The sequence below is a fragment of the Podarcis muralis genome, chromosome 15 (genome assembly GCF_964188315.1).
Source record: "Podarcis muralis chromosome 15, rPodMur119.hap1.1, whole genome shotgun sequence".
Classification (NCBI taxonomy): Eukaryota; Metazoa; Chordata; class Lepidosauria; order Squamata; family Lacertidae; genus Podarcis; species Podarcis muralis.
Genome location: NC_135669.1, coordinates 7,582,012 through 7,592,717, shown reverse-complemented (window position 1 = coordinate 7,592,717; position 10,706 = coordinate 7,582,012).

The following is a 10,706-nucleotide window of genomic DNA, read 5'->3' as shown; positions in this document are numbered from 1 at the left end:
ACCCACCTCACCTCACCTTAAAGGTAAAGGGACCCCTGACCATTAGGTCCAGTCGTGACCAACTTTGGGGTTGCGGCGCTCATCTCACTTTATTGCCCGAGGGAGCTGGCGTACAGCTTCCGGGTCGTGTGGCCAGCAGGACTAAGCCGCTTCTGGCGAACCAGAGCAGCGCATGGAAACGTCGTTTACCTTCCCACTGGAGCGGTACCTATTTATCTACTTGCACTGTGTGCTTTCGAACTGCCAGGTTGGCAGGAGCAGAGACCGAGCAATGGGAGCTCACCCCGTCACGGGGATTCGAACCGCCGACCTTCTGATCGGCAAGTCCTAGCGCCACCAACACCTCATCTTACCCCAGTTTTATGACCTGCCCAGCTACACAGTACTGTCCTTTGCCTTGAAGCTGCCCACAATTCTAGTATCAGGTAAGCTTCCTGCATTATATCTTGCTTGGCCTCTGTTCCCAGGTGACTCCACCCTATCCCCAGGGGTTTCGCTCTGCCCAGTGGGCAGGAATCAGCTGAGATTTCTTAGTTGCACTGATTTCAATGGGATTGGCTTGGGTAAAAGCTAAATATTCTCAACTGACAGGTTTAACTAGATTCTTAAACTGTTCCCCACCTGCTCCCCCAACAATTCCAGCTGAAGATCATTTTGCTCTGTATCACTTTCCCGATTATTTACTCAAACTGTTGCCTATGCCTGTGTTCCGAATCTCTTGTTCTGTGAGATGGGATGCCTATAGCACAGTGTTTCCCAACCGGTGTTCCGCGGCACACTAGTGTGCCGCGAGACGTTGCCTGGTGTGCCGCGAGATGTTGCCTGGAGGGAGGCGGGCGAGTCGGGCGGCGAGAGGCGGGGCGGCGGCGGCGAGGAGAGGCTGCCCAGCGCGGGGCTCTCGCCGTCTGCCTGCCTGGCTGCCTGCGTGGCGCTGACGTCACGGGGCTGTAACGTGCCCCACGTAGGCACACGCGGGGCGGTGAGCGAGCTCCCTCCCACATCCCATCGCCGCTCGCTTCGGCCGGCCTACTGGGCTGTCGCAGGCGGAAGGCCTGCGCATGCGCGAGGTTTTCGCGCCTTCGGGATTCCCTTCACGCCTTCCTCCTCCCGGGTCCTTGAGAGCGCGGGAAGCGGCAGCGCGAGACCGGCGTTGAGCCTGGTAGGTATTGCGCTTGCCAAGGCAGTCATTTGGGAAATGAAAACTTGCAAAGCAAGCAACCAGTTCAATCTGAAGTACGTGTATGCTTAATATCCTGTATCTGAAACCTGTTCTGCCCCCTCCCCCACACTTGGTGCCATTTTCATCTACACATGCAGCAGAGTAAGTTGACCCAGAATAGTACCAATTCAGATGGCAGATGGGAGAATGACAGTGCTGAATGCTTTCCCATGTAGAACAGTCCCTGCAAATAAAAACCTAGCATATTTGGAAGAGGGATGCTAGCCTAACCATTACCTTCTATGCTGTTACTATTTTTGTTTTGTTTTTTACATAAGTAAAAAGTGACCTTTCCCCATCTGGCATGGTGGTGTGCCTCGAGATTTTTTTCATGAAACAAGTGTGCCTTTGCCCAAAAAAGGTTGGGAAACACTGCTATAGCAGGCTCTGTGCAAGAAAAGTGGGACAGAGAAGCATGCTGAGCCATGAGAACTTGAAGCAAAGTAAGGCTATAAAAGCTGGTGTCTCCTACATGCCCCCCCCCCAAAACAAATAAACAAACCCACAAGATACCTTTGGTTTCAATATTCATCAACTGGACATTTCATTTACCAAGAGTTCAGAATAGCTTGTCTTAGACAGCTAATCCCTTGTGAAGAAATTCTGAACCTATTCTCTCTTTGTGAACAGAAGAGCGAACATCGGAAACTGTGGTGGAAGATACACGCATATAAAAACCATTCTGAAAATGCTTTTTTTTTTTTATAAAAAAAGTGTTTTTTTAAATTCATTGACTTTTCCATAAGGCTATCTAGTGTCACATTATATATTTCACTTAAAACACCCTTAAAACATTTTATTTGTGGCTGTTTTTTAAAGCCCTGGTTTAAATCCCTCGTTTGAATTATTAAGGATAACTGTACAGTTTAGGGACAACTAAAGGGCAACCAATAGAAAACCTTTAAAAAAAAATTCTCTGGTTTTGACTTGTGTTTGATGTTTTAATTTGTTGGAACCTGCCCAGAGTAGCTAGGGTAACCCAAGTTTGATGGGCAGCATTTAAATAAATCATCATCATGATGGAATGAATCTGCCATTTCCTGGTCCACATCCTTCTTAGAAGCCTCTTATTTCTGGGGTTCCATCTCTACAACCTCTTTTATTTTCTCCAGTCCTTCTCTATTATCAGTTGAGCTTCCAGGCTCTTGTATGCCTCTTCTGCATTCAACACTAGACTCCTCATGGGAGTTAATCATAAGAAGAGCTGACTGGATCAGCTCATTTAGTCCAGAATCTTCCTTTCACAGCAACCAAACAGATGCCAATGGGACTCCCCAAAGCAACAGTACCTTCTGCACCTGCAGTTCCCAGCAGCTGCCATTTAGAGGAATACTGCCTCTTGGAGTGGAGGCAGAACGTAGTCATCATAGCTGGTAGCCATTGATATCCTCCATGGGTTTGTCTAGTCTTCTTTTAAAGCCATCCAAGTTGGTGGGCTCCTGTGGGAGCCTGGAAGTCCTACATTGGCTCCCAGTACATTTCTGAGCACAATTCAAAGTGTTGGTGCTGACCTTTAAAGCCCTAAATGGCCTCGGCCCAGTATACCTGAAGGAGCGTCTCCACCCTCATCATTCAGCCCGGACACTGAGATCCAGTTTCGAGGGCCTTCTAGGTTTTGGCGCCTGCCCTGTGGAATGCCCTCCCATCAGATGTCAAGGAAATAAGCAACTTTTAGAAGACATCTGAAGGTAGCCCTGTTTAAGGAAGTTTTTAATGTTTGATGTTTTATTGTGTTTTTAATATTCTGTTTGGAGCCTCCCAGAGTGGCTGGGGAGGCCTGGCCAGATGGGTGGGGTATTAATTATTATTATTATTATTATTATTATTATTATTATTATTATTATTAGTCTAACTTATGTGAAGAAGGACTTTCTTTATTTTTTAAAGTTTTTTATTTCTACAACAAGAAAAACAAACAAACAAAAAACACAAATACCAAATTATACACAAATTACAAAAATAACCATAGACACATAATATTCTTAGCAATAAAACATCTATTGGTCTTAACACTAAAGACCCAACCTCCCGTCTATTCCATACTTCAAATTCATATTACTTATTGCCAATACACATTCTTTTTCATAATTAAACTTATTCTCATTAAATCTAATTTCTTATATCTACCTTACAACTATTACTGAAGTTCCTCGAATGCTGCAACAGAATTTAAACTACTATATTTATTTTTCAAATATTCTTTAAAAACCTCCCATTTAGAAACAAATTCCTGTTTTGATTTATTCTTTATTTTTTCTGATAAACCATCTAATTCAGCATATTCTGTCAGCTTTTGGATGTGAAGAAGGACTTTCTTTTGTCCACCCTGAATCTTCCAACATTCAGTTTCACTGGATGTCCCGGGGTTCTAGTGCTACAAGAATAAGGAAAACTTTCCTCTCCCCATTTTCCCTATGCTGTGTGGGATTTTATGCACCACTGTCATGGGCTGCCATTCCTGGCAACCAAGAGGGTTGAGATCATTCTAAACAAAGATGGTAACAATGGATCGGGTCCTTTGATAGTGAATGCGAGACACACGTGCTCATAGTGAATGTGCATGGCTCCTCTTCCTTAGGCGTGTTTAAGAAGAAACTGGATGACCACCTTTCCTCCTTCATTACCAATGTTGGACTAGGTCAAAGTTCTTCAGCCTTGACTCCCCAAGTGTTTGTGGGACTACAACTCCCATCATCTCCAGCCAGCTTAGCCAATGGTTAGGGATGATGGGAACTGTAGTCCAATAACATTGGGGTATCCAAGGTTGAAGAAGGCCTTTTGATGTCCCTACAAACTCTTTGTTTCTATGGCAAGCAGAGTTTCCACATGAGAGCTAAATTGCTAGTGGAGTGCAGAAACACATGCACACACAAGATTTCTCAACGATATCACCTTTGAGGAGTGGGTGTTTATGGGTACATAGGTGGGTGTTTAATCATGTGGTTCACTTTCTACATTGTTCCTGGTGTTGCCTGACTGCCTTGAAGCTAGTTTTGGGTTTGGGGGTTTTATGAGCCCTGCTGTAATCTGGTTTAGCACCACCACTAGTATTCTTGAGTATCTGGCTGCTGTGCTTTGGCTGCATGTCATGAGAACTCCCCAGAGCATTGCAGCCTGCAGCAGCAACCAGGCAATCGGGAAAACCCGCTGGGAGAGATCATATCTCTCCATCAGGCATCTAAGTGTACCAAAGCAATCAGTGGCAGATCACAGAGAGGCAGCGTTAAATACAGAGAGTTTAATGTAAGGTCAACAACTTTGAGAAAGTGGAGAGGATCGCCTCTGGGGACAGGGGTGCTTTTCTGAGCAACAGGGTAACACCCAAATGGATAATAAGTAAATAACTAAATTGATGAAGAGGGACAAGGTGGTTTCTTTTAGTTTCCTGATCAGTGCTTCTGTAACAGATGGATAAACAGAATGTGGGGGAAAGAAGGGGATTTTAGCTCAATGGTTAGTGGTTGTGGGGCAAGAGCCATAGATCAGTGGTACAGTCTTGCATGCAAAAGATCTCCAGTTCAAAATGCCATAGAGGTAACAGACAATCCCTCTCCCTGTGGAGCTCTGGAATTGTAGCTGTGGGGTGGGGGGGAGAGGGACATAATAATAATAATAATAATAATAATAATAATAATAATAATAATAATAATAATTTATTATTTATACCCCGCCCATCTGGCTGAGTTTCCCCAGCCACTCTGGGCAGCTCCCAATCAGTGTTAAAAACAGTACAGTGTTACATATTAAAAACTTCCCTGAACAGGGCTGCCTTAAGATGTCTTCTGAATGTCAGGTAATTATTTATCTCTTTGACATCTGATGGGAGGGTGTTTCACAGGGTGGGCGCCACTACCGAGAAGGCCCTCTGTCTGGTTCCCTGTAGCCTCACTTCTCGCAATGAGGGAACCGCCAGAAGGCCCTCAGCGCTGGATCTCAGTGTCCGGGCTGAATGATGGGGGTGGAGACGCTCCTTCAGGTATACAGGACCGAAGCCGTTTAGGGCTTTAAAGGTCAGCACCAACACTTTGAATCGTGCTCGGAAACGTACTGGGAGCCAATGCAGATCTCTCAGAACTGGTGTTATGTGGTCCCGGCGGCCACTCCCAGTCACCAGTCTAGCTGCCGCATTCTGGATTAATTGCAGTTTCCGGGTCACCTTCAAAGGTAGCCCCACGTAGAGCGCGTTGCAGTAGTCCAAGCGTAACAACACTCAGCACTCTTAACAAACTACAGTTCCCATGATCCTTTGGGAGAAGCCATGGCTCTTTAAGGTGGTATGATACTGCTTTAAATATATAGTGCAAATGGGGCCCTAGGGTATCCAACCCCAGTCAGTGGCAGCATTCTGTTTGGTACTGAGTGAGAATCATAATTTCTATTCTCCACAAAGTCCCCCACGTAGTATCACTCCAGAGCATGGGTAGGCAAACTAAGGCCCGGGGGCTGGTTCCGGCCCAATCGCCTTCTAAATCCAGCCTGCGGATGGTCTGGGAATCAGTGTGCTTTTACATGAGTAGAACATGTCCTTTTATTTAAAGTGCATCCCTGGGTTATTTGTGGGGCATAGGAATTCTTTTTTTCTCTCTCCAAAATATAGTCCGGCCCCCCACAAGGTCTGAGGGACAGTGGACCGGCCCCCTGCTGAAAAAGTTTGCTGACCCCTGCTCCAGAGCATTGCAGACAACTACAGTGGTAGTTTCCAGACCTGACATATAGCGCAAGGAACCCAGAGAAGGCACTTATACCGACAAGCCCTGGCAGTTACCTTAAAGTGCTGGATGATGACGCCAGGCCTGATTGAAACACTGAAGACTCAGGTATAGAAATGATTAGTTATACCTGCTGTTTAATTAAGAGTCTTCCCATACTGCATAAGATGCCTTTTAGGGGGAATTCCACTTCTCATTGGTAAGGATATCTTCCTGAATGTACTTGCATGACTCTTGCATGACTCTACTTCCAGCAGTGATTGATGACAGGTAAGTGGCCCATCCTATAATGATTCAACTAAAGGAGGGATGGAAGAAGGAAACTTTGCCAAAAACATAACAGGGATACTTGGATGACAAGTTATTTCAGCCTCATAACTATACCAGATGTGGCGGTTTTCTGGGATCGTTCACTGCCTTCTGCCTTAGGGATTGTCCTCAGTGTCATCTGTGGGGTTCTCCAGAAGCTTTTATCCCTAAAAGTCTTGCAAATATCCTAAAAGGATGTTGGAGCATCCCAGAATAAGCACAACTACTTTCCATGGCCCACACTTCCATATGTTAAAATCTGTGGCTCATGCTTCATATTTCAAAGAGGGAGGGGAGCTCGTGATGGAATCCAAGCATTGACAAAATGAGAATGCTTTCGGGTAACCAGAAACTATGGACTGGGGTTGCAGTATATTCAGAAGATTCCTAAGGATCTAGCCTGGAGAACAAAGTATTTAAGCCGGCAATCCCAATTTAGTTACCCTTAACTAATAAGCCTCACTGATCATAGCATTGTAGTGCCAGAACAGGAACAGTCAATGTGGTTTCCTTCAGATGCTGCTGGACTTCAATCACAGAGCTGTAGAGCTGGAAAGGACCCCTTCGAATTCTATTCACCAGCATAGTCAACAAGCAGAAATGATGAGAGTTCATTGGGGTGGCCCACATTGGCTACCGCGGTGTTAGAAACTCATTCAAGGAGTTATATTTTCAGCTGGAGAAGGATGAAGAAGCTGTAGGTGACTCGTTACAACAGATGGCAGTTGAAGTTCGCATGTTGTTGTTTTCATCCTGCGTGTAGGAATTCGTGTTGCACCAAGTGAACATCAAGGTCAGGGGCTCCTCATCGTACCAGTATCAGCGCAGGACTTTACAGAACCTCAGAGATTACGTAGCGTTCAAATGAAAATTTGCCTAGTCCTCAGAGCAAGTGTCAAACCATAGTTCTTTGTGAGCTGCTTGTTCTCGGACTCCCTCTAGTGGAACAAAGCTGTTCAAAAGACAAAATTTTGACAAGGTGGTGGGAAAGAATTGAGAGTTCCATACTCACCCTTGTGCAGTGACGGCATCTGGGTAGGTATTTGGGGCAAAACACCAGAGCTACAGTATTATTACTGTTGTTGTTGTTGTTGTTGTTGTTGTTGTTGTTGTTGTTGTCATTATCATCATTATCATCATTATCATTATTATTATCATTATTATGCAAGACAGAGCTGTTCCACCAGGCCTTTCCTCCACAGTCTGGCCCCCTCCTTCAGTAATCCTCACAGAACTCTAGCCCAATGGTTGCCATTAATTTGATTTTGAATTGATTTTAGAATGAATTGATTTTAGAATACATTTCAATTGATTGATTGTGATTTTATGTGAACTGTGTTGCTTTTATTGTTGTTGGCCGCTCTGAGCCCAGCTTCAGCTGGGGAGGGCGGAATATAAATTATTACTACTGTTGTTGTTGTTGTTGTTGTTGTTGTTGTTGTTGTTGTTGTTGTTGTTGTTGTTGTCGTCGTCGTCGTCGCCGTCGTCATCATCATCAGTTTCTACACTGCCCTTCATCCATAGAGTTCAAGGCAGTTCACCACGTAAAAATACAAAGTATAAAACACAAAATACAGAATAAAAACAAGAATTAAAAACAAACCAATAACCCCCCTCCCCACCCCCCTTTTCGCTTGTGGCATCCTTTGTTCAATCCCAAGTAAACTAGGGGGTGGGATCTGGTATGAAGGCCCTCCAGATGTTGTTGGACTGACTCGCTTTGGCCCCAGCCAGTATGGCCAGCAGTCAGGGATGATGGGAGTTGGAGCCCAACATCTGGGAACCACAGTTTCCCATTCCTGGTCTAGTGCATCATACCATCTCCAACAGTGACCAGCCAGACGCTTCTAGGAATCCCACCAGCAAAGCAGAAAAGGCTTAAAATATGAATGCAAAATAAGCACAAGGACCCTTCACAGCAGCAGCAGTCAGTTATGATAGCACAATCATCTTAGCAAGGCTGCATAAATAAACATTGGTAGTGGGATAAGAAACCATTGTCTGTATTCAAAATTGGATGAACGGAACGGAACTTCCGAGTAAATTGTGATTTAGAAAGGGATTTTGAAGGGAAACTCCAGCATGACACTGCTGAATTGCAGCTTATTAAGATGTTCAATTATAAGATGACTGAGTTATCACCGGTTTGTTGCTGTTGCAGTAGCAGGGCATGTTTTGAGGTGGAGCCACAGACCAGCACTCCTTATAACCATGTCACCACTGCTTACCCAGACACACTGGAGGCAGGTAGCTCAGAGCAACACAAATGCATCAGCAGGGTCCCCATTAATCTGGTTGCCCCACTGGTACACCCAGGAAGCTCTTTCTCGCTGCCCCGTCCTGGTAAGAAGCAATAACAGCAGAGTCAGGGAGGCACCAATGGAAACATGTTTCAAATACGGCTTAAAGGCATAGCATGTACCTAGCCTTAGTCGCTAAGGTGCCACAAGACCTGTTCTTGTTTCTGCTACAGCAAATTAACATGGCCCTGGAATGGTTACTGATCTGTGACTGATTGGTAAACAGCACAGTACATTTTTGTACATAGTGGTGCAAGTCAGTAATTTTGGGTTGTATACCCAAATCACATCCAAAACAAGTTGTTTCCTTCAAAAAATGTGCTTTGAATGTGCTTTAAAGGTAGAGTGTGTACACAGCCATAGACACTCACTTAATGGGGGTGGAGGTAGGCTTAGATGATAAGAGGTGCGTTGTTTTATTTACTTCACAATGTTATGGTAAAGGTAAAGGACCCCTGGACAGTTAAGTCCAGTCAAAGGCGACTGTGGAGTTGCGGCACTCATCACGCTTTCAGGCCACTGAAAATAATAAGACATTACTAAGGCCCATTAAGTGTAATTACTTACTCTGAGTAAAACTTATTGGAAGCAACCCACTGCATTTTTAAAATTTGCTCTTTTAGGGTCTGGGTCCTTTCCCCCTTAATCTAGATTCAACCAAAATCTACCTTTCTGTGACTTAAATCTAGTCTTGCCCTCTAGGGAAGCAGAGAGCAAGTTTCTGCCCTATTCTTTTAGGGTGTTTCAAGAGTGCTATGTCAAAGTAATGTCATATTCTGGATAGAACAATCAGGCCAATCATTTAGCACTTTGATAATAGCTTCAGTGCTGTGCAGTTCCGCATGCTGTGGTTGTGAAACTGGCACCACATTTCCCAAACCTGATAAAATAATCCTAGCAGCAAAATGCTTCCACTTTGGGGGAACTGATGTTTATTAACAATCAAACAGCTAAAACCTAAACCATTTGGTAAACCTAAAACATGTTGTTGTTGTTGTTGTTTAGTCGTTTAGTCGTGTCCGACTCTTCGTGACCCCATGGACCAGAGCACACCAGGCACTCCTGTCTTCCACTGCCTCCCGCAGTTTGGTCAGACTCATGTTTGTAGCTTCGAGAACACTGTCCAACCATCTCGTCCTCTGTCGTCCCCTTCTCCTTGTGCCCTCCATCTTTCCCAACATCAGGGTCTTTTTCAGGGAGTCTGCTCTTCTCATGAGGTGGCCAAAGTATTGGAGCCTCAGCTTCATGATCTGTCCTTCCAGTGAGCACTCATTCTTAATTTCCTTAAGAATGGATGCGTTTGATCTTCTTGCAGTCCATGGGACTCTCAAGAGTCTCCTCCAGCACCATAATTCAAAAGCATCAATTCTTCGACGATCAGCTTTCTTTATGATCCAGCTCTCACTTCCACTTCCTAAAACATGGGTAAACAACAATTCTTGCAACAGCAAGTGGAACCTGAAAGTTTTACTGTGGGGATGTGATTGCACATCTGTGCTATGGGACCTGTGGCATCTCCAGGAGAAGTATTACAAGACACTCTCTTCCATTCCTAGCCTAACTTGCACAAGCCCTCAACCTTCAGCAACCCTCATAGGAAGGAATGGAGGACTATAGAAACTTACATATGCACACACCATATACAGTTATGAGCCATGCACTGCACACAAGGGAATTTAATGCTACGTTATTATCAACAAATTATGGATGAGCAAAACTCAAACCAGCAGATGGCGCCCTTACTTTACACTTGGTGCTCTCCCTAAAATTTGTTACATCACATTTCTATAAATTTGTCCATTGAACAAAGGTGTTAACCAGCTTAAATCTGATTTTTGTTGCAGCAGGGGACCCCAAAATTCCAAAATACAGCTGAAGCTGTAAGATGCTGCTACACACAGCTTCTATGAGAGTGCAGCAGTGATGGGCATTCAGAATACAACAAATTCAAAAACCTTCTCATTTAAGCAATGCTTGAAATCTTGGAGGGCAGGGGGACAAGGGACAAGATTTTTTGAGGTTATAGGTGGAGAGGCAGTTTTGCACCAGTCCTGGCCTCTTCTGATAAACAGAAACACAATTATGCGAGCAACAACAAAAAAGCAATGTGTTGTATCCAACATTAGACCTACTGAGAGTAGGCCCATTGAAACGAATCAATATGACATA